This window comes from Canis lupus, chromosome 9, assembly GCF_048164855.1.
Source record: "Canis lupus baileyi chromosome 9, mCanLup2.hap1, whole genome shotgun sequence".
Taxonomy (NCBI): domain Eukaryota; kingdom Metazoa; phylum Chordata; class Mammalia; order Carnivora; family Canidae; genus Canis; species Canis lupus.
Genome location: NC_132846.1, coordinates 3,450,721 through 3,474,717, shown reverse-complemented (window position 1 = coordinate 3,474,717; position 23,997 = coordinate 3,450,721). Strand labels below are relative to the sequence as shown.

At 53.0% G+C, this 23,997-nt stretch overlaps 1 long non-coding RNA gene across 4 annotated transcripts; it reads left to right on the top strand.

The window, feature by feature from the left end:
- Nucleotides 1–10,725: 10,725 nt before the first annotated feature.
- LOC140639614 (uncharacterized) lies at nucleotides 10,726–23,534 on the top strand. 4 transcript variants are annotated; one of them, XR_012036275.1, is made up of 7 exons: nucleotides 10,726–11,026; nucleotides 11,130–11,662; nucleotides 11,810–11,951; nucleotides 14,591–14,679; nucleotides 21,255–21,420; nucleotides 21,964–22,155; nucleotides 23,026–23,472. It is a non-coding gene; the product is annotated as an uncharacterized lncRNA (long non-coding RNA). The 4 variants fall into 4 exon arrangements; XR_012036274.1 differs by having other exon boundaries at nucleotides 10,727–11,026; nucleotides 21,964–23,534; XR_012036273.1 differs by lacking the exons at nucleotides 21,255–21,420; nucleotides 21,964–22,155; nucleotides 23,026–23,472 and adding an exon at nucleotides 15,381–15,499 and having other exon boundaries at nucleotides 10,729–11,026.
- The last annotated feature ends 463 nt before the right edge of the window (nucleotides 23,535–23,997 follow it).

Here is a 23,997-nt window from a genome sequence, read left to right as displayed (position 1 = left end):
AGTCGTTCACTAGGGAGACGGGTGCCATGCATGCACAGACATGAGGATGTGTTATTCTGGGGGAAAACACACTAAAAACAATTATGAGGTTCTGGTGTGTTTCTACCTTCCAGAAAAGTGAGGAATTCACACTCTCAGAAGGGTCCCCTCGTATTTCTTTGGTTATTCTCTTATTCCAGTCCTTCCAGCCATCGGCGCCTGCCTCAGCCACACCAGTCCTGACACTTGCCTACCTCCCCCACATTGTATGTAGGTGTCATGCACACTCTGCCTGCATACCTTTCTTATACATCCCCTTACAAGGATGCCTTGTCTTACCTCTTTGTCCTCCCCAACCTTTAAGGCTCAGATCAACTCCATTAAATGCCTTTCACCCCAGGAAGTGGTTTTGACCAGCCCAACCCACCCGGATCTCTAACCCCAGAGACCGTTTAGCCTATACTATCAGCACCACTATTGACCGTTAGCCGATATTATCCTGGGCATTAACCTCGATGCAAGTCATTTGCTCAACTAGATTCCAAGTCTTTTGAGGAGAAGAACATTGTTTCATGCCATTCCCAACCCTGCATGCATAGAAACAAGATCTATGTTTTGTCATGGAGGTGAACATAGCTTAACCTACATGTGGGGAAGCTGGCAGCATTTCTGACTAGGTGAGACACTGGTCAGGGAGCCGGGAGCTCGCTGGACCCCGTGTCTGTGTGTGTCACCGCGAACAGTGGATCCTCGCATCAGGCAGGCGAGTTCAGTGGTGTCACACACGCTCTGGCCCAGGTCTGGGGGTGGGGGGGGGGCTCAGAGGACCAGCTTGCGCTGCTGTCCGTGGTTCTGAGCCCCCACCTCCCACCAGGACACCCAGGACACTGGTTAGACTCTGGTCCAACATGTCCTGGGGCCGTAGCTGTGAGATCGTATTGTTTTTTCAAGCTTATTTAAACTTTTTGTATCATTTCAAAATAATTAGAATCATGGCTGTGTTTACCAATGGATGAAGTTGGTTTATTTCATGGCATTTTACCTTATATCCAACAGTAAATGTTTTCTTTCTTTTTTTTTTTAAAGATTTTATTTATTTATTCATAGAGACAGAGAGAGAGAGGCAGAGACACAGGCAGAGGGAGAAGCAGGCATACAGAGAGCCTGATGTGGGACTCATCCAGGGTCTCCAGGAGTCTCCAGGATCACGCCCTGGGCTGCAGGCGATGCTGAACCGCTGCGCCATGGGGGCTGCCCCAGTAAACGCTTTCTATGTCTGAGAAGATGGAGGCTAGGGCAGTCATGGGTCTACTCCATCAAGTGCCTCAGAATTATATTTTTAAGATTAAGGACCCTCATTACCTCATGGGAACTACTGTGCTCTCAGCTTTTTGCATCATTTTGGAGACATTGTTTCAGCACTATCGCATACTGATTGACCTTGGGAAGGTCCATTCATCTCTCTGGGACTCAATTTTTTCCTTTACGAATAGTTGAAGTGAGGGGGGTGTTTGGAATGGATTATATAAGATACTTTTCTTTGTTGAAATGATGGCTCCTGAGTCACTGGCCCTGTCTCCCACATTTCCTTGAACCCTTCTTCTCAAGCCCTTTCAGATAAACAAGAAGATCTAGGACATTTCCCCACATCAAACCTAAAAGACAGTGTTTCTTTGTGGGTGACTTCACCTCCCATTGTTAAGAATAATGTGAAGGCTCTGCCAGTGATACCATTGCCATGTTAGAAGGACATCCCAAACACCTAGGCTTCTCATCTTAAGGTGACTTTAACAGAATCTTGGTTTCTTCTGGTGGAAGTCATGTGGTGAAGAAGGATTTGGACCCTAATGTAAATAGAGCACTTTATTCTGTGCATGGCAGCTTCTCCAGAGAAGATCTGTGCCTACACAGGAGCTTTTAGAGACAAAAAAAAAAAAAGTCTACTGACTTGGCCTCTGTACCAAAGAACCTTCCAGCATAGAGTGAGGGTCTCAGAGGCCTTCAGCTGCTGTTGAACCCCTGATAAGGGTGCTCTGAAGAAGCCATAGCACCTCTGCCCTGGTCGTCTTGGCTCTCACCTCCAGGAGAAGTAGCTCAGGACAGCAGTTACATGACGCTTTCAGCTCTGAAACATCTCTAGACTACTCAACTACCTCATTCCAGGGTCCCAATAAGAGATCTTATTCTTGAGGCATTGAATGCTAATAAATAATAAACGCCAAGGTAGACACAGGACAATGATACTGAGAAGCTGGAGAATTTTTACCAAAGGTGATAGCTGAGGCTCAAATGCATTCGCCCCAGAATCATAGGCTGTAAATGTCCTTGGGAGGTCACCTTGTGTCCCCCATAGGCTATCTAATAGCAGAGGGGAAGAGAAAAGATGCACACAGAGAACTCCAGAGGTCTCTAAGCCCTACCTCACCTCCTGAGAAAGAAACCCTGGTGCTGGACAGGGGGCCCAGGAGCTTGGGTGCTTCTCTGAGCAGAGCTCCCTATGCAGTGAGATATTACCACACACCTCCTCGAATGTCTAAAATCAAAAAGACTAATGGCACCAAGTGTGTGTGACAAGGTGGAGGAATTTGAACTCACACATTGCTGCTGGGAATGTAAAATGGTACAATTGCTTTTGGAAACAATTTGTCAGTCTCTTCAAAAAATAAACGTAAGCCTACCATATGATCCTGCCAGTCCGCTTATAGCTATTTACTCAAGAGAAGTGAAAGCATTCAACACTTGTGCGTGAATATTCATAGCAGCTTTATTTGTAATAGCCCTAAACTGGAAACAACCCAAATATCTATCAACAGATAAATGAATAGAAGAGTTGTACTATATCCATATAAAGGGTGATGACTTAGCAATACAAAAAATACAACCCCTGTCATACCAATGATATGGATGGGTGAATCTCAAAATAGAAGCCGGGCAAAAAGAGTACATGCTATCTAATTTCATTTATATAAAATTCTAGGGCATGCAAATGAACTATAGTGACAGAAGGCAGATCGGTGGTTGCCTGGAATGAGGAGGAGGGAATGTGAAAGGGATGAGGGGGAGGGTGGATGACAAAGGGTCAAGAGGAAATTCTGGGAGGTGATGGATGTGGTCACTGTCCTCATTGTGCTGACGATGTCATGGGTGTATGCATATGTCAAAACTTACCAGATTGTACATTCTAAATATGTGCAAATGTATGTCAATAAAGTTGTTTTTAAAAAAGAAGCTGCCACAAGAATGCAAAACTCATGGAGGAGATGTGGGGCGTGGATGCCTCCCAGTCCCAAGCTGGCCTGGGTCTCACAAGGGAAGGACTTACTGTCGCCCTCTGACTTCAAGAGCCCAGTGAAGCCGGGACTGGGGTCATGCAGCGAGCGCAGGAGAGAGGCTGGGCCAAGATCCACACTTCCTTCTGCAGACCCGGTGCTCTGTCTGCGAGGCACTGGCTGTGCTCCGGGCTTCACAAGCCCTGAGCCGAGGGACAGGGTGTCCCTGCCACCTAAAGATGTAATCTCCCCTCCCTAGAGCGCTCCTCCCCTGGTCGCTGTCCCTTGGCTTGGCTTGTGCTTGCAACCAGGAGACCGGCTTCATTTGCCGAGAGAGGCCATGGTTACAGCATCTCCTCAGGGAAGTAATAAAGAGGAGCCTGAGATAAGGGACAAATGCAGTTACTTGGTGACAACGTTACCAGTAGCAGAGAAGGACACAGGCCAAGCTGATGATTGCTGCTGCTGCTCCAGCTCCCTGCAGAGGCAGACAGGGCCGCTGAGTCCTATACAGGACCCCAGGGCGAGGGATCAGAGAGAAGGGGTGGAAAGGATGGGATGGGTCGGCGTTGGGTGGAGGTGGGGAAGGAGGGGGCCAGGTGGGCCAAACACCCTTTTGGTTTCTGTCCCTGTGTTCTCCGCCAGCCCTGGAGACCCACATAGTACTTGGGATGGGAGCTGGAGGGGGATCCTGGAAGAGCTGAAATAGTGTCAGCTTTGTGCACGAACAGACCTGCACGTGAAGCCTGGAGTCTGCTGAGCCTCAGTGATCCCACCTGGGAAATGGGGTAACAGTGGTCCCTCCTCAGGCAATAATGGCCTGTCCCATGAGGCTGGGCCATCTGGCTCTCCCCTCCCTGACTGTCCTTCTGGTTGACCTTCTCCTCATCCTGTGCACAACAAAGACAAGAGAGCTAAGAAGGAAGGAGTCACCAGCCCTTGAGAGCAGGAGTCTGAGGTTCTAGAGGAACTCAGGAGAACACGTTTGCTGAGTGCTTACTGTGTCCCAGGCACTGCCTGGGCACCTCACAGGCTTGATCCTATTTAATCCCCACAACAAGCCCGTGAAATATTTGCTGTTGCAGCACATCACCACCAAGGACATGGAGGCCTCTCTAGGTTGTCTCTTGCTCAAGGTCACAGAAGGTAAGAAGGCGTCGGGGTGGGCATATTGAACTATCCGACTCTCATGTATGGCCTTGTGGATGGAGCTGCCTCCTAGGTTTCTGGGGTCATTCCTCTCTGACTTGTGCCCTCCCAGGACTGGAGGAGTCTGGGAGCCCCGGCAGGGCTCCAGGGTCAGGTGCTCTCTGCCACTCAAGCCGTCCTCATGACCTCACGTACGTGCACCACACACCACAGCCTACAAAGAGCCCTCCCATCATTTATACCATCAGTGGTGCTGATGCCCTCAGGAGGCGAGAGGGCTGCTATTATCCCCACTCCCTAGAATTGTTTTTGTTTTTTTCTTAAGATTGTATTTATTTATTCCTGAGAGACACAGAGAGAGAGGCAGAGACTCAGGCAGAGGGAGAAGCAGGCTTCCTGCGGGGAGCCTGATGCGGGACTCGATTCTGGGACCCCAGGGTCATGACCTGAGCCAAAGGCTGCCGCTCCACCCCTGAGCCACTTGGAGGCCCCTCCACTCCCTAGAATCTATGATGAGGATCCTGCGGCTCCCTTCCCAGGGACAAATGGCTCTATACCCTTTGGAGCAGTTTCATTGTACGACACCCTGTGAAGTAAAAATCATTAGGCTCAATTTATAGACTCTGGCACTGAGTTCCAGAGAAATTAAATCACTTGCCTAAGTTTACAAAGCTAGGGAGTGGCTGAGCCCACACCTCCTCCCAGGTTAGACAGATCCCCCAAACTCAAGCTCTTCATCACTTTGATCTGGAATTCGAACAAGGCCTAGTTCTGTTTCGGTGAACAGTGGGAATCATCCTTACATCCTTCCCCAGCCTCCCCCAGGGGAAGGCTCTGAGGCCCTTTCATAAAGGCCTCGTCCTACCATTTTCTGAACAAATCATTTGTTCCTTTAACAAAGTGCAGGAGCGCCCGTGTCCTGGCAACCACATCCATGCAGGTGTCTGAGGGCTCCCGCTTGGCAGAGCTCACTGCCCGGTGAGGAGGGAGGTGAGCGACGTGGGTGAGGACCTGCCGTCTTCGTGGGCTGCAGAGTGAGTGCACGAGCCCCACCTGGACCGTGGAGTCAGAACAGAACCTGCCCCGGCCAAGGCCTCACATCCAGCAGTTTCCATGGATACTGGATCACAGTAACTAATTAGGCCAAATCCAATGCAAATCGAGCATCTATTTCAATCTTTGATGTCATCCCCTTCCAACCTTCTGTCCACTTGCATTGGTTTCAGTCGTTCATTCCGCACTAACCAGATGCCCGTCAGGCTCTAGGCGAGAACGAACAAGTTAGTACCAGTCACAGCAGCCACCATCCAAATCACGAGCACTCCTGCACGTTCATCTCGTGCTAGGCAATGTTCTAAGGACTTCACATGTAGTTGTTTTTTTTTTTTCTGGAAGAGACGACGATGGGATAATGCTTTTTATTTTATTTTAATTCCAGTATAGTTAACACACAGTGTTGCATGAGTCTCAGTCCTTCACGTGTATTAATTCATTTCCCCCACACAGTCCAGTGAGGAAGGTGTTGGTACTGTGCCCTGGACAGGATGAGGAGACAGAGGGGGACACAGTCAGGGTTTTGCCCACTGAAGATGGTATTGGGCGGATACATCACTGTAGGGCTTCTGGGCGATCCGAATATAACCAGATCCAGAGTTAAGACTGTCCCCCCCGGGGTGACCACCTCTTCTTTGAGCATCAGTCTTCACATCCTTGAGCCTTTTAGAGGCAGCTCCATGAAAACAAGTGCAGGGCCACAGGCTGCCGCCAAGGCAGAGGCTAGCTGCACTGAACACTCAGAACCAAGACGTGTGGGCCCTGCCCCGTGGCTCTTAGGGTAGGAGGCGGCCCTGGGAAACTTTGCGGGTAGCTACATGACTCCTTCCCCTGTCTGGACTCTGCCCACCACTCAACACACCCCTTCCCTCCTCTAGCAGCCAGGCCACCGGGGATGTTCAGGGGTTTGAGCAGGACCGGGTGCCACGAGAGCCCGCTCCTCAACCAGAGGTAGCGGGAGTTAGGGAATGGAGTGGGAAAGTCCTCACAGCTGTGCCCTGGGGACAGACTGTCCAACCTCGGGGGCCAGCTCCCTTCCGAAGCCTTCCCTGACTCCCCAGCCTTCACTGACCTCTCAGACCTTGCTGGCACCTTGGTGGGAAAACCAAGACCAGCCCCCAGGCCTTTTGGCCCTGACCTTCACCCCCTGGCTCCTTAGATACCCTACGAGCCTTCTGCCCTTTCCCAGGGAAACAGCCTGATCATGTGGTCATGCCACCTGCCTGCCTTGCCTTTATCCTGTTCCCTCGTACTCTCACGGGGCCATATTGAGAGGGTGAAGGTCCTTCTGTGGGTGTCCCCAACAGGAGAGCTGCTTTGGGGTTCCTTCCAGAAATGTGGGATCGGAGGAACTTTGGACTAGGAGGAGCCTGCTACGAGTTGGGTCTGGCGCTTTGCGAGGCAAGATCAAGAGCTTCAGTACAGTGGCCGCCGAGCCAACCCCCGCTGCTGGAACAAGGTGCAGCACCAACAGTGTTCTGGTCTCTGTGTCTGCCTTTGCAGACGTGCAGTGAACATGGTATCCAGACTGGAACTCGGGGCATCTGTCTCCAAGGCTGGGACTTTCCACTTGCACCATGTTGCCTTTTGCCAGGGAAGGTTCTTGAGAGACTGGAGGCTTTAAGGGCAGGGATGGCGTCTCCCAGCTCCTGGAAGTCCTGGACAGGCCATGCATGGGCACTGCTCCAACAGACCTGTTTCTGCTTTGCGCCATGCTGACCTCCTTCCTGGCCTCCCTGTGCCTGTGGCTGCCTGCCTTCCTGCTCCCGCCCTGGGTCAGTCGGCACCACAGCGGTGCTGTTCTTCACTGTTTCCCTGTGGAGGCATTGGCTCCTTCCAGATCAGGACAGGAGGTTGAGAGAAAATAGCTCAGCAGCCGTCCCGAGACACGTTCACTTCCATCGTGGGGCCAGCGTGAGGCTGTTTGTCCTGGGTTTCCATGTGGCACTACCTTCAGCACCAAGGGCAGATGCTGCTGGTGCTGCACTCCTCGGCCCTCTGCCCCCCTCGGAGGGTGGCTGCAGCCCCGTCCCCATGAACCGTGGGTGCTCACTTGTTCAGGGACGAGCCTCCATCAGTGGGAGCAGTGGTCAGCGGCTGCATGCTGTAGCCTCGCATCACACGGGACAGTGCTCAGGTGCATTCGACACCATTCCTCAGGGGGTCCCTGGTGGGAGAGGGCACCAGTTGCCCACGCTGGTGACTCATGCACGTGAGGCTGGCACCCCTGCCTCCTGGTCTTGCTCTCTTGCTCCCTCACTGTGGCCTCCTGGACTCACCTCCAAGTAAACCTTCTGGACCCAAGTCCTTGGCTCAGGCTCTGCTTTAGGGAGAAAGCAAACTAAGGCCAAAATGTGAGCCAGGCTGGTGGAGGGCATGAGAAGGAGGGCCTGGCCTGGCTTAGGAGCCCCGAGTTCTGATCCTACATCACTGCTAGTGGGTTGAACACATACACGAAGGGGTGAAGGAATAATGTGGATATCACTTCGCCTACTTCGGTGACTTAGAAACATGGGTGGTATTTTCAGGGAGGATACACACCGTCATCCTGTGATGATTCCAGCCCCGCTCCAGGGTTAACTGTGATCATGTGGCTTTCTTTGGTCGATGAAATGTGAGCTGAAAGGATGTGTCTCACCTCTGGATGAAAGCAGCTTGGACCTAGATAGCCCCTGTCCCTTCTCTGCTCTGGCCACCCCTGAAGCCCCAGAAGATTAACACCGCTCGACTGTGGAGCCACCTCATGGGGGATGTGACCCTGGAGGACCCCAGCCTGGAAATGGATTGTGTGTGTGAGAGAGAAATAAACTTCTGTTGTTTTGAGCCTAAGATTTTGGGGATACCTGCTACTGCATCTTGAGCCAACTCATCTTGACTGACGCAGAGCCGAGCCCCAAAGGCACCAAAGGCAGAGCCCGGGGCCAGGAACCCAGGCTCTTCCTCTCAGTCCAGGCAAGTCTCATCCCCATAAAGGCCTCTGTCCTTTACCCACATCTGGAAGCAAGGCAGGGCGGCCAAAGATATTCCCCTTGGGCAACATCGAGTGAGCCCCTTGAGGGTTCTGTCCTAATCCACCACCTGGCCATGGGTGACCCATTTATTTTACTTTATTTTTTAAAAGATTTTTATTTATTTATTTATCCATGAGAGACACACAGAGAGAGGCAGAGACACAGGCAGAGGGAGAAGCAGGCTCCACGCAGGGAGCCCGAGGCAGGACTCGATCCCAGGACCCCAGGATCACACCCTGAGCTGAAGGGAGATGCTCAACCCCTGAGCCCCCCTGGTGCCCCGGGTTACCCATTTATTAAGAAGAGGTGGGGTGGGGTCGGCGGCTCCGCCGCGGCTCTGCAGAGACCGTGCCCAGAGAGCCGTGAGTCTGGGCTGGTGAAGAAGCGCTGCTCCCCATCTTCCTCCGTTAAACAGAACAGCTCTTGTCAGGTCTGTTTTGCACGTGGGGGGGGCTTCACATTGCAGCAGCTCACTGAGTGCGGAGCCCGAGGGTCTGACTTCAAGACGAGGGCATGTCACCCGCAGACGCCCGCGCCCCGGAGTGAACGGCCCAGACGAGCCCGTTCTGTGGCTCGGGGTGTGAAGCGCCGGGGCCCCACGCAGTTCCCTGGGCTTCATGCTGGGCTGTCGGCCTCACCTGCTGGGCGCCGCGGTGTCAGGCACCCCGGCTCTACCCCGGCCCCGGCCCCCCTTACTGAACAGCTCGCTTTCCTTTTCCGCAAACGAGCACAGCCGGCGGCCGAGCGAGGACGAGGACGGCGCCGCCTTGGGCGAGGGGACACAGAGGGCGGCCAGCGCTGGCGTGGGCTCCGGGGAGCCCTGCAGGATGCGGCGGACCCCTCGCGGGGGGCACCTCGCGGCGCAACCCCTCTGTGTATCAGGTGGAGATACACCTGTCGCCCTGTCGCCCTGTCACCGCCGTGTGGAGAGCAGCAGTGGGGCCTCAGCGTGGCTTGAATGGCCAAACGTAAGCGCTCCTGGAAGGCCGGGTGCCTCCGCCTTCCCTTGGCCGCAGCCCTGCTCACCCCCCTCCCTCCCCTGCCCTGTGCACCCTTGGCCGCCCTGAACCGCCAGGTCCTCTCTGTTTGGAGAAGGAGCCACACCTCCTGCTGCTCCGGCGGCAGCCTGGACGCACCTGCTCGCCAGCCCGAGTTGTGATTCACCAGCTGCCGAGGCGAGATGGGGGTCGCTGGGCTGCGCTGAGCGGAGAGGCAAGGGCACAGCACCCCCCGCCCATCCGCGCCCCCCACCAGCCGGGAGCCCTGAGCCGCTGGCTGCCCCAGCGGGGCGGGACGTGGGGCTGAATCAGGGCTGCTGCAATTATAAGATGAATTTGAGGTGTGACGTGGAGGGTGGCCCCAGGGAAGGTTCCTGCTGTGACCTGCAGGGAGGCAATATGGGGCTGATTCCACAACTGGCAAGAGGAACTCCAAAGCCACAGCCATTCACGGTTGTATTTCCAGAAGTCTATCACCCCACACAAGGAGGGGATGGTCTGTGATGGATCAGGCTAACCAAGCCTTTCCTTTCCTCCCCTCCTGGCCCCATGCCCAGACCCTCCAGCTGGACCCTCACAGAACCGGGGTGCCAGAGCCTGCCCCGGCCTCCCCTCACCCCCCGACCCTTCCTGAATTCTACTTTCTAAATGTGTAAAAACGCTGCCACTAACACTCACCTCTTGCTGCAAAGATTAAGTGAGTTACTGGGATGGAGTGTAGCCTGGGTCTGCGTCTGCTCCACCAGTCTCCTGCCTCCCCTGCCTCCCGGTCTGTGCGGCCTCACCCCCCACAGCCTGAGTTTCTCTCCCTCTGTCGACTGTTTTTTCCCATCGCCAGGCTGTTTCCCAGGCCACTGGCCCCCCTCTGCCCCTGCCCAGGCTGTCCCCTGCCAAGCGACTTTAGAGAGCTGGTCTGTAAGACGGATCCCGAGTCAGGATGGAACTTGTCATGTCCACAAACTCCATCTCATCGGACCCTAACCCACCAGCACTGAGGGAAGAATTGTCTGCATTTTGCAGAGGCAGAGAGTGAGACTCTGCTTGGCCGAAGACCCTGCAGCTGGTGAGTGGTGAGACTGGGATCCGTTTCCCACTCGGGAGACTATATTTATAGCTGCTCTGCAAACCAGGATTCAGAAGGTTCAGCAAAGCACTGAGGTGGGACTTATTAGCTCTGGAGAGTCCAGGAGGACTTCACGGAGGAGGTGACACGTGAGCAGAGATCTAAAGAACAAAGGGGAGTTCCACGGGCAGAGATTGGGAAATTCCATTTCCGTTGGAGGCACAGCCCAGCCCAGCATGGAGCAGAAGCAGGAGGAGGCGGGGTGTTGGGTGCTGGGGAGACAGAAGGGGCAGAGGAGGAAAGACCCGCAGCAGGCAGATCACTGGGAAGGGTAGCGGCTTGAAGCCGAGTGGGGGCGGGGGGACAGAAGGACTCAGCCTCAGGTGGACCGCCTGCAATCAGGAGGCCTGAGGTACACTAGGGCGGTGTCGGCCACTGGGAGGAAGGGCCAGTGGCCCCAGAGCAGGTGGAGACGCCCAGAGGGGCTGGAGCAGTGCTCACAAGGTATGGGTGCTGAAGGTGGGACACGTGGAAGTTGGAAGCTTGGGGATGCTGAGGTCTGGGGGACGACAGGTGAGGTCGGGCCCCTCTGCCTCATGACCTGCAGGTTCGTCTCTGGCACCAGCACTGCTTCCTACTCAGAGTCCAGAGGACGTGGACACCGGGTCCTGCTGACCCTCGGCTCCTGTCCCCAGCCCACCCCCAACTCATGATCCTGCAGCTTTGGGCACCCGGAGCTCTATGAACCCAACTACTACAGCGCCAACTGCACACCAGCTTCCAGGTCACATGACCCAATTAGGGCCAAGGCCCTGCTGAACTTGCTTGTTTGCTCCTGAGTTTCTGTGTTTCGAAGACAACAATTCTAACACATTCCCTAAGGCTCAGGTCTCTCAGGCATCAATCTTGGATCATAATGTGAGCTTTGTTTGTCTTAAAGATTCTTCCAGAATCACTCAGGCACTCGTAGTCCTCAAGCTACCCTAGTTTTCCTGGGTCTAATCCGTGTGTACCTAATCATGCTGAAATGTAGAGCCTTCAAGCAATCAGAAATGTCTGTTGTCTCTCAGCTCCCGAGGGGAGGAATTCTGAATGTCTGTAGCACATGGTTTTGGCTCAGGCCCCCTTGTGAGGCTGCAGGTAAGATGTGGGCCGGGGCTGCAGCCTCCTCCAAGGGCTCAAATGGGGTGGATAGTCCCCCAGGGTGGCTCACCCCCACCAGAGGAACACTGTGCTGGCTGTTTTGGCAAAAGGCCTCAGCTCCTTATCCCACGGGTTCCTCCGTAGGGCAGAGTGTCCTCCTGATGCAGGAGCTGGCATCCCCCAGAGAGAACGACCCAACACCATGCCAGAAGGAGACCTGACCTGCCAGGACCTGACCTCAGAAATCACTCACTGTCACTTCTGCAGTAGCCTATTGACCACTAAGGTCAGTCTTTTTTTTTTTTTTTTTTAAGATTTTATTTATTTATTCGTGAGAGACACACACAGAGAGACAGAGACACAGGCAGAGGGAGAAGCTGGGAACCTGACGTGGGACTCGATCCTGGACCCAGGATCAGGCCCTGAGCAGAAGGCAGACACTCAACCACTGAGCCACCCAGGTGCCCCCGGGGTTTTCCTACGTAGCACAGGGAGGACTGCACAAAGCTGTGAGTGCCGGGAGGCAAGGATTTAAGGGGCTATTGCGAAGGGTGCAGAACCGGGCCACCTGTGGCTCTGCCTCAGGCACCTTCCTAGCAGCCCTGGCATCCAGGAGAGAAAGGTTCACCCATCCTGCTCTGCATGAGTCACCTTGTCCAGAGGGAAGGGACACCACCTTTCCTACTGCTGGCGGGGGGCGGAGGTCTGCCTAGAGAGGGTCCGCAGGACCCAGAGGAGAGACGACCTCTGGCCACCAGGCCTCAGAGATGAGCTTGTGTGTTCATCCTGCATGCTTGAGTGCGGAGGACGTGGTGATGCCCATGTGGGAGGGTTACTGTAACTGTGGTGGGGTCTTTGATTTTCTTCTCTGGTCGAGGTGTTGTGAGTGATGACAAGTGTCAGACCAGAGAGGTGGGGCTGGAGTCGCATGAGATGGGACAGGGGCCAAAGTTAGCTACTCCTACCAGCAAAGGTGCAAGACTGGGCTGTTGTAAATAAGTCTCATTTTTTAAAAAGTGGTGTCGGAGGGAACGGGGACTGGAGCAGGCAGGTTCAGATCTTAGCTTTGACCTGGTGGACAAATGTTCTTGTCAGGAGGACTGCATATTCTGATACTGCATCGGTGAAATGGGGGCTGTCACAGTGCCCATGCGTAGTGACGTGAGAAGGTGCATGTGAAGGTCCCAGCACATGCCGGACACTGGGGAGACGTCCTTGTACAGGTGGTTGTTGAGCTTATGTTCCTGAGAAGCAGCACAGGGAGTTCGAATCCTACATGGCAGGGAGGCAGCATGGGAGTCAGAGGAGGGCTTCCCTCCCCCCTGCGCACACCCAGGGCCCCATCGCACCACGTGCTGCCCACTGCATTCCTGCAGGCTCCTGGCTCAGCCACTCTTTCCAACGACCCACCGGAGCCCAAGCAGGCCCTCGAGCCCCTCCTCCCAGTGGGTGTCAGGACTCCGGCCCATCAACAATCCTACTTTGTGGAGGGAGGCACGAGATTACAGAATTTTTTTTTCCTGTTTGTCTCCTGCTCAAAATCCTCCAAGGGCTCCTACTGGTGGAAGACAAGCCCCTCCCCCTGGAAGCTATGCCAGGCTGTGGGGTGGCGGAGGGCACTGTAGGGTCCTTTGCAAATTCCTCTCGCCTCTCAGAGGCTCTGGTCTTCCACATACCTGCCCTCTTGATACCCTAGCACCAGTGGAAGCGGGTCCTGTACACACAGTAGATAAACTCTACAGGGTAACACTCCCAGATTTCTAAGAATTTGCTCAAGAATGCGTGAGTGTGGGGCCCCTGAGTAGCTCAGGGGTTGAGCATCTGCCTTCAGCCCAGGGCGTGACCCCGGGGTCCTGGGATCGAGTCCCGCATCGGGCTCCCCGCAGGGAGCCTGCTTCTCCCTCTGTCTATGTCTGCACCTTTCTCTCTCTGTGTGTGTCTCTCATGAATAAATAAATAAAAATCTAAAGAAAAAGAAAAAAGAATGCGTGAGATTCACCTGCGGCCAGGACGTGGGCTACTCTGCGCATTTCTGCAGCTCTGCCCATCATAGCCTGGCCCGGGACCTTCCCTGCGAATGCTTCCTCACCACCTGCAGTGGCTTTGGAAGGGAACCGGGGGGTGGATGAGTCCTTGCTTCCACTGCTCTGGGCAGTCAGGGCAGGAGGCTGCGCTGGATGAAGCCGGGGCAGTGCGGGGGGCTCTGTCTTGTTGGGGGGCGTTGTTGCTTGTCCTGGGGTCTTTGGAGACAGCAGGGTGTTGAATGGTGCTCACGACCTGGACTCAGGGCCTGAGGGGCTCTGGGTTACACCCCATCCCCCCCCACAGGTTGCCTGGCAACCATTGTTCATTTCGTCACCTTGACTTTGAAAATAAAAATCAATTTCCTTCGTGACGTAAGCCAGGGGGCTCTATTAACCCACAAGTTCAAATAGTCCAGTTTTATTGCTCAGAGATTTATGAATACGGATGTACACAGAGCATCATTTCTAGTAAGGAAAGTGTTTTGCGCCGCTGAACCTCAGTGTCTGTCAGAGGCCTGCGATCACAGGAAGGCCCCTCCTCACCGCAGAATATTCTTCAGCTAATAAAAAAGTGACGGGGATCTCGGTGCCGACAGGGAAACATTCTCACAATTAATAGGGGGAAAATAGCCAGCTGGTTCCAGGACGGCGTGTGGTGTGTTGCCCTTTTTTACTGAACAAAAAAAAAGTGGGGGGGAGGGCACAGACAGGTGCCCGTGGGTGAAAACATTCTGGATGGATACACAGCAAAGTGGATACGGTGATTTTCTCTGGTGAATTGGATCGTAAGCAATTTTAATTTTCTCTTTACCTTTCTGTATTCTTTGATTGAAAAAATAAAACAAGCGTGTGTGACTTTTTCAACATGCAAAAACACGGGTGTCATTTCGTTTTCAAACAGACGATTCCAACTCTGGTGCCCAGGGCCCGGCTGGGGCCCAACGGGACGGCAGGAGGAAAGAGGGAGGCCCACGCTTCTCCTCCCAAGTGGTGAGCGCCCCTCTCTGGTCTCTAGGGGTGTGTCGGCCAAGCTGGATGCCGAGGAGGGGACCCCCGTGATGCCTCCTAGGTTCTAGGGGGAGCGGGAGGTGGTGCCAGTTCCCTGTGAAGGAGGGAGACGCCCCTGGAGCCTGGGCATCAGGCTGAGAGCAGCTGGAGCAGGGCGGGGGCAGCAGGGCCACCTCCAGTCATCGCTGCTCTTTCTCGCCCTCTGTCCAGGCTGGTGTCCACCGGGCTCCCTCTCAGCCTCACACTCTGCGTCCCTCTGGGTGTCCTCGTGCAGGCCCGTGGCTTCCAACACCTCCTGGACACAAACCATGCCTCTTCTCCACCCCTGAGCCCCAAACCCATTCCTTCTCTGATCTCTTCCTCTAGACTTTCCTTCATGTCCCCACCCAGCTCCCCAAAAATGCCAGGTTCGCTCCCAAATCACAGAATGTGCACATACAGTTCCCTCTGCCTGGAACACAAGCCTCCCAGATACCCATCGCACTCGTTCCTTCACCTTTTTAAGTCTAGACTCAAATATCACAGGAGGTCATTCCTGGTCACCCTTAGAACCAAAGTTCCAGCCCCACTGGCAGCCCTCCCTGCCCCCTCCCTGCCCCCTCCCTGCTCAAGTTCTCCGCAGCACTTACACAGCTGTACACTCCATAACTTACTGTTTATATATTGTCTTCTCCCGCTGTTAGAATTTTGGCTTCACCTGTGATGGTGAAGAGGAAGCGGGCCTGCCCCACCAAGAGCTCCTGAGCATTTGCCCCTGCACCCAGAGCAATAAAGATGTTAATCGTCAAAAAAAAAATTTTTTTTTTTTGGCCTCATGAGGGTAAAGCTTTGGAGTTTTTTCCCGTTCTGCATCTTTGGTACCAGGAACTGGACTCAGCACACAGGAGGCTCCCTATAAATGTGATTGAATATGAGGAAGCAGAAGTGCAGAGAGCTCATCAGTCTCACCCCAGTCCAGCATGATCATGTGAAATGATGTTTGTGAGCGTTCTCTAAACTATAGGTAGTGATAATTGTCATTTCCCCCCGACTCCTAAGAATTAGGATCCCAGGGGCGCCTAGGGGGCTCAGTCAGTCAGCATCTGACTTGATTTCAGCTCATGTCATGATATCAGGGTTGTGAGACTGACCCCCGACTGGAGCTCTGGGTGTGGAGCCTGCTAAAGATTCTTCCTCCCTCTCCCTCTGCCCCTCCCACACCCCACACCCCACACCTGTGTGAGCACACATGCTCTGCCTCTTTCTAAAAAAAAAAAAAGAAAGAAAGAATTGACACCCCAGGGGGCAGGAACTAGAGTGACGACCTTCGAGATCAGCTAGTCTATCTCATTATGTTACAGGTGAAGACAAGAGGTACCTCTTGTACCTATGCTTTGGAAATCCAGGTCACTTCTAGGCTCATGTTGGATGGCTTTGGACAAAACAGTTTGGGCTAACCTCTCAGACTGTACCTCCCTGTGAGGAGCAAAGTCAGCAGGCCATCCATCCGTCTTTCAATCCTTTCATCCTTCCATCCCTCTATCCATACATACATCCGTCCACCCATCTTTGCAACCATCACTCATCATTCCGTCCATTTATCCTTCCTCTGTCTATCTATACATTCTTCCCTCCATCCATCCTTCCAACCAACCATCACTCATACTTCTCTCCATTAGCCACCCATCCTTTCATTCTGTATCCATTTTTCCTTTATTTTTTCCACCTGCCAGCTTGTCTATCCTTCTCTGCATCTGCTTCTCCTCTATACTTTTATTCATCCATTTCGGAAATCATTTATCCAAATCCAATCTTTTACCCACTGTTCATCCTTCCATTCATCCATCACTTCATACAGATCATCTCTTGAGGGTCTGTCGTAGGGGCGGGCGGCAGTCATCCAGGCACAAAGTTATGGCCTGTGCCAGCCCCTGGGTTTGGCGCTGGGGACACCGAGATCAACAAGCCATCTCCCCTCCTGGAGCTGCTGACAGCAGGAAGGGGGAGCACAGGGATTGTGAGAAAGCACCCAGTAGAGCTCGGTGTGTGTCAGTACTTAAGATCTGGAGCTCTGTCTGTGAATTAGCGTCTCACTGGAGGTCTGTCCCTGGTCAGTGGGGGAGCTAGCCCCAGCACCCAAGCTTTGAGGGAGTATTCTTTTCACCACCCCCATGACTGGCCTGACCATCATCAGCCATGGGGAGAAAGTGCTAAGGGGGGACATGCCAGGGCCAAGACCCCATGCAGTCAGGATGCTATGCTGGCCATCTTCATGGTGACCTGTGGCGCCAGTGACCTCTGCCAGGGCAGGGTCAGGGGATGGGACTGCGGGCTGGGTGCCCACAGGGAGGAGGCTCCACAGAGAGGGGAACAGATAATTCATTAGTCACACAGGCCAGCCAAGCTTTTCACAGTAAGCCCCTTTATCTCCTTGCAATTGCATCCCATCAAGCAACAGAAAGCAATTTGGTTAAGTGGCGAATGCAACAGAGTTGCAGCCATTCAGAAACCACTGAACGCCTTTGCCTTCCATGCTCTGCTTGCTTGCAGAGCGCACTTCTTCAGACTCAGGGCCTCCATGCCCTCAGCTTCTGGGGCTGTGGGGCGACACACACTGTAGAACGTCTGCTGGACAGTGGTTCCAGAGCCCTCCTGGGGCAGCCCTTTCGTCTTGACGAGCAGAGACAGTGGGAATGCGGGGCTGCTCCTCCTGTCTCCCACCAAGGGCCCCTGGGCACAGACCTGCCTCGTCCTGCGGATGCCCAGAGAGGTGAGCTCCCTCACCTGGGTCCAAGTCCCAAGCTTGAATCATTTCTTCATCACCGTAGCTTCGCAGATTGCTTGTGTTAATTAAAATTTTTCCCATTATAGTCCTCAGCCTCCTGAGTCTTTTCTGTTTTATCTTCTGATCTGTGACTGGCTCCCTCCCCACCCCGTGGCCGCTGGGTTCAGACCCACATAACTTTGTGCCCGGATGACTGCCACCCGCCCCTACGAGCCTCGATCTTGATGTCCTCTACTTCGACACATTGCTGCCTGACAGGTCTTTCTAAAGAACAAATCCGGCCAAATCTCCCCGCTGCTGGAGACCCCAGTGGCTCCCATCACCCAGCGCAGCTCTGGCTTGAGCCCCTCCCTGGAGCTTCCAATGGTGGAGAAGTGTCAGTGACCAGGGAGGCACGGAATCTGCCTTCCCGTCGGACTGACCCTGGAGTTCAGCTCCTCTGTCCACAGCATAGGGTTCAGCCCTCACCTGCCTCTCTCCTGCACAGAACCCTTCCTTGCCACCCACAAATAAATAGAATCTAAGGATGTTGGTCCAACATTCAAAACCCTTCAGTGTCCAACCCTGCCTTGTCTTCCCTCTGACCTGATGGACTCACTCACCATTTCCCAAACAAAATATGCACTTTCAAATTTAGCAAGTCAGGTCCTTTGCATATGCTCTTCTTACCTCTACCCCCAAGTCCAGCGCCTTGCCCAGGCCTTCCCAGCTCTTCCCATAACTGGCCCCTTCTCACCTTTTAGGTGTCGGCTTCAAGATTATTGCCTCCTAGAGGTTGTCCTAGGTCAGATTCTTGTAAAGCTGAACCCTGAGTGGGGAGATGTGGGTGAGTGATTGCTTAAGGAAGCGCTGGCATAGGGAAGCAAGAGGGCAGGGAGGCAGGGAAGCAGGACAGGCAAAGGGGACATGCCAAGTAAAGTGCATGATGTCTAGTCTGACCCCCCCTCCCCACCCCACTGCCTAGTCCTGGAGAGTAAATCACAGCTTGGAATTTTCTTTGATTCCAAGTAGGGAATCTGGGTATCTGGATTCCTGCACTTCAGTCAGTGGCCAGGAGTCCCCAGCCCCTGGGGGAGGTACTTAAACCCCTGAACATTTTCTTGTTTCTTTGTTGGTTTGTGGTGTCTCTTCCTAGAGGATGTGAGGACCTCGAAGACAGGAATGCTGTCTTGTCCACCATTTTATCTTCAGTGCTCAGCACAGTGCTTGGCATTAGTTCGTGGTAACGGGCAGTTGTGGAGCAAATGAAAGGGTGAATGAGTGAATGAACAAACATGGCCAGCAAGTGATAAAACCCAAATTCAGGTCTCCAAGTGTAACTCTTTCCATTCAAGGAATTGAAAACCTGAGTGAACCAATGACCGAAAAAGGAACTGGCTGAGCACAGCCGAAGGCAGACGCTTAACCCACTGAGCCACCTGGGCGCCCCAAATGTCTACGTTTCTAGTAGTTGAGGCTTTAATTGTATATTAAGAGAGTAATACGACATAGCCAAGTGGGATTTATCCCAATGATGGAAATCTATCAACAAAGTGGAACAAGTATTATATAAATCATGCAAGAAACAGCGTACAGTTGCTTCAGGAGATACTCCAAAAGCCTTCAATGACATTCAAACTTTTATTTTAGAAACTCTAAAAATTAAAAATATAAGAAGATTGCCTTAACACAACAGAGTAAGTATCTCAATTTCTATGCTTGTATTACATTTATGATGGACACTGGAGGAAGTGCTGTGAAAATCAAGATTAAAATGAAGTGATCTCTGTCTCTGTATCAAGGATAAAGCTCATGAATTAAAGTGACCAGTCAGTTGAGCATCTGCCTTTCCCTCAGGTCATGATTCCGGGGTCGTGGGATCCAGCCCCACATCAGGCTCCAGGCTCACGGGGAGTCGGCCTCTTTCTCTGCCCCTCACCCCCCTCCTACTCTATTGCTGCTGTGACAAATTGCCCCAAAGTCCCGGTTTCCATCAACACAAATGGACCTGGCCCCTCTGGCCATCAGGAGTACTGGGGAGTCCCACTGGTCTAAAACCGAGGTGTCTGCAGGGCAGCAGCCGTGTTCCCAGAGCAGCCAGGCTTGAGGGGAGCATCCCTCTCCTTCCCCAGCTTCCAGAGGCTGCCTGGGTTCCTCGGCTCTTGGCTGTGTCATTCCAATTGGCATTTTCACATCGTTTTTCTCTCTCTGCCTCGCTTCGCCTTCCTCTTCCCCTTATAAGGACCCTTGTGATTACACTGGGCCCGTCCCAGTGGCCGGAGATGATCTCCCCATGTCCAGATCCTCAGCTTAATCTCATCTGCAAAATTCCTTTTGCCATAAAAGTACACTCATAAGTCATTTCTGAGAGCAACTGATTTGTTTACACGGAGCCGTGTTTATAGATTTATTTGATGAAGATTTCTCCTTAAATCTCTCAGACCTCAGAGGGACAACACAGTTCCCCAGGCTGACCTTGTCTTTACAAATCAGAGCAGTCCTGGGTGTTTACTGTGCCTGGGATCTGGGCTGAGAGCATTGCCTCCCTTAACCCTGTGGCGCCCGGACCGCCTACCGGGTTCTGCGGGGAGGGGGCTCCGAGAGGGACGGCCACTTGCTGGTTTCCAGTGCAGATACGAGGCAGGCTGGGGACTTAGGAGCACGTGCCTGGCCCCCCAGAAGGAGCTTGCCTGAGGTGGGTGGCGGCAGAGCAGGACTTGCACCGGGACCTCCAGGCCCCTCTGAGCAGGCGGGAGACTTGCTGCAGCTGCCGCTGGAGCCATCAGAGAAAGGAGCCAGCATTCCCTGGGGGCCCTGGGACAAACCTGGGCACGTGACCAGGACGCAGGTGCATCCAACCACCAGCGGAGATCTTCCAATGGGGCCAGCTTCCCGGTCCCCACCCTGGGCGCCCTGTGCAGGGTCTAGTGGAGGCTGCAGGGGGCGCGCGGGGTGTCCGGGAACCTGGGAACCAGCTACCTTCAGTTCCCGGGTTGGAGGGAGGGCCGAGCTCCTCACTGCTGCCCACAGCTGCCTCCCAGAGGCCTTGTTACCCAACTCCAGCGTCAGCACCGCAGGGCGGAGGAGGCCTGAGACCCTAGGTCTGGCTCCTGGCTCCCCAGAGAGGCCTGAGCCTCCCCGAACTGCTTCCCCGGGGGCAGGTCAAGAACAGGGTTGGGGCTGTATTGTCCCAACCTCTATAATCATTTCTAGCCCTTTCCAAACCCTCTTTAAAGGAGACTCTCGGTGACTGAGAAACATCTTGGATGTGGCCTGTCTCCGTCTGTCAGAACATCTCTAGGTCTGACCACAGTTTGCGGGAAATACAGGGGACGGAGGGGCCCAGGGTGACGGTACAGAAATGCAATCAGATGCAAAACGCAGAACCTCTGCAGGACAAATGACCCAGTTTCTTCCACAAATGAATTGCGAGGGGGAAAAAGAGGGAGGCGAAATATAGAGACTTGAAGGCATATCTACCCAATGCCAAGCATCAGCCTGCTTTGTGTCCTGATTTGAACAAACCAACTACAAAAATAAAGAGCATTTAAACATCAAATAGGCATTTTCATGATACTAAGGAATCACTGTTATGTTTTAGGTGTGATGTTAGGATGATGTGAAAAGCAAAGGGACCTCATCTTTCGCCAACACAAACCCACCTGTTCACAGAGGAAACTGCGGGGTATCTGAAGTCTGCTCTGTGCCAACCTGGGAGGGTGGCAGGATCCCAGAAAGGACCCTAACCCACCCCCCCCCGGGATTCATTATCCTATCTCCTCTAACTTTATATATTTAAATTTCCCCTCATTAGGAAAAATCAAGACCCAAGAGACACCGAAAAAAGGGAAAAAAAAAAAGGCGATTCAGAGTCAGACCCTGAATATTGAAGAAGTTTCTTTTTCTTATGGTTTCCTTTCCACGAGTGCACAAAAGAGTGAGGACATGTGGATAAAACGCACACACAAACGACACAAGCAGTAAGTGTCGCGGTGGCTGTGGCTTCCCTGTGGGTGTCCCAGTGGCTGTGAGGCTCAGTGTTTGCTGTGTTTCTAGTGTGGAAGCAGTCTTGGCTGCACTAAGGGGCCCGTGAGGTCAGAGCGAGAAGCCCAGTCTGGGTCCAGCCCAGCAGCACGCCCTTTCCACTGTGCACACGCCCATCCCTGGTTCCTGGGACACAGCCTGGTCAGATGCAGGAACCCACTGGAGCTGATAGTGATCAACAGCCGCCCTGGGGGCCACTGACACTCAGCAGGTGGCCTCTCCCACACAGACCTGGGGCTGGCGGAGGGTCAGATCCCACAGGAAATGTCAAACCCAAACTCAAACAGGAATCATGTTTGTCCTCCCCAGAGTTTGAAGGGATGGATGGGGTGTCGTTGCTTGGATCAGACAACTGTGCTATATCAAAAATCTGGCCAAGAGGCTGATCGGGGACAGGGCCCTGGTAGGGGATGGGGGCAGCAGGTCACCCCTTTTTCCAGGCCAGAGTCTGTTTGTGAAAGATCATGTCTGTTCCCTAGAGTGCTTCTCTAAATCCACGAGAGACGGACACCCAAAGGGGCACAGGAGATGAGGCAGCAGCATGTTGGTGCACAAGATGCGATACACCAGTGAACAGCGCACATGAGGAGACACATTCGGCTTTGCCAGAAATCAAAGGAATGAAAATCACAACAGGATATCATTTGAGCCTGTCAATCTAGCAAAGCAGAGTATGTGATCCTGCATTTGGGTCCCGGAGGGTGGGGGGGGGACACTACTCTAGAGGACATTACAGAGATAATTGGTAAATTTTGAATATGACTTAGAAAATAGTAATGATTTTTTAAAAGACTTTATTTATTTATTCATGAGAGACACAGAGAGAGGCAGAGACACAGGCAGAGGGAAAAGCAGACTCCCTGTCGGGAGCCCGATGCGAGACTCCATCCCAGGACCCCAGGGTCATGGCCTCAACCACTGAGCCACCCGGGAGTCCCTGAAAATAGTAGTATAATAGCAGGGTTACATTGCTGATTTTTAAAAAAAGAGATATTTATTTATTTTAGAGAGGGAGAGTGTATAGGTGAGAGGGGCAGAGGGAGAGGGAGAGAATCTCAAGCGGACTCTGCCCTGAGTGCAGAGCCTGAGGAAGTGGATCTCAGGACCCTGAGGCCATGACTTGAGCTGAAATCAAGAATCAGTCCTTTAATTGACTTGAGCTCCGCCCCCAGGCGCCCCGATTGCTGATTTTTTATGCTCGCGTGGAGGTTATGCAGAGGTTGTTAGGAAATACACTGACACACTTGGGGGGTAAACAGGTCACAACGCCAGCAACTTACTCTCAAATTGTTCAGAAAAGGGAGGTAGGAGGGGGGCACATGGGGGCAATGTTAACCACGCCTGGCAGAGGAGGGGCTCTTGCACATTCTTACAGTCTCTGTGAATTTGAACTTGTAGGTATGCCCTGCTTTTTGAAAGTCCGCATCGCACCACTTGTACTTGTTTTTTGCTAACCAACAGAAAGCTGAGGAGGATTTGCACTTTAACAAAAAATGGGGAAAAGCAAAAATAGCGTTTAGCATTTGTTTTGCTGCCCACAGAGCTACTGTGGGGGCATCCCCACCTGAGCAGTAAGAGGGGCCCCTCCGCCACGCTCCTGCCCCAGACTCTACTCATCATCTCAGCATCAGGCTGCTGGCTCTGACCTGTGTCTGCGAGCACCGAGGCTCCATCCTGATTTACTTTGAGCATCGTTAGCAAGATGTGTCCTAAGGTGTCAAAAAAACCTGAGAGAGGTTATTTTTTGGGTCTGGGAATGCTAAAAAAAAGTTTCCGTATAAATTAATGGTGGAGTGCCCGGATGGCTCCATCAGTCAAGCATCTGACTCTTGATTTTGGCTCAGGTCATGGTCTCAGGGTCATGAGATTGGGCCCTGTGTTGGACTCTGCTCTGGGCATAGAACCTGCTTAAGATCCTCTCTCTCTCTCTCTGTCCCTCTGCCCCTCCCATTCCATCCTCTAAAAATAAAGAAATAAACAAAAGAAAAGAATTAGTGGTAATTACTTCTCTGCTTTACACCATCGCAGCTTACCAAAGGTTGCATAACCTTGCCCCACTTTCAGATAGCAGGGGAAGCCTGTATCTCAGAAAGCTTTTTTAGGGGCACCTGGGTGGCTCACCTGGTTAAGCATCTACCTTCGGCTCAGGTCATGATCCCAGGGTCCTGGGATGGGGCCTTGCACAGAGCTCTCTGCTCGGAGGGGAGCCTGTGGAAGGGGAGGTGGGCGGGGGGTTGGGATGACTGGGTGACGGGCACTGAGGGGGGCACTTGATGGGATGAGCACTGGGTGTTATGCTATATGTTGGCAAATCGAACTCCAATAAAAAAATAATATAAAAATAAATAATAAATAAATAGAACAAGGGAAGAAAATTTTCTTTTTCATTAAAAAAAAAAAAAAAAAGAGCAGTGAGGGGCCAGAGGCTGACTTCAAAATGTCCATAACAGTACTTCTAGGCAGTGTCAATATAAGCGATCTTAATTTTCTTCTATGTATTTGGTCTGAGTGTT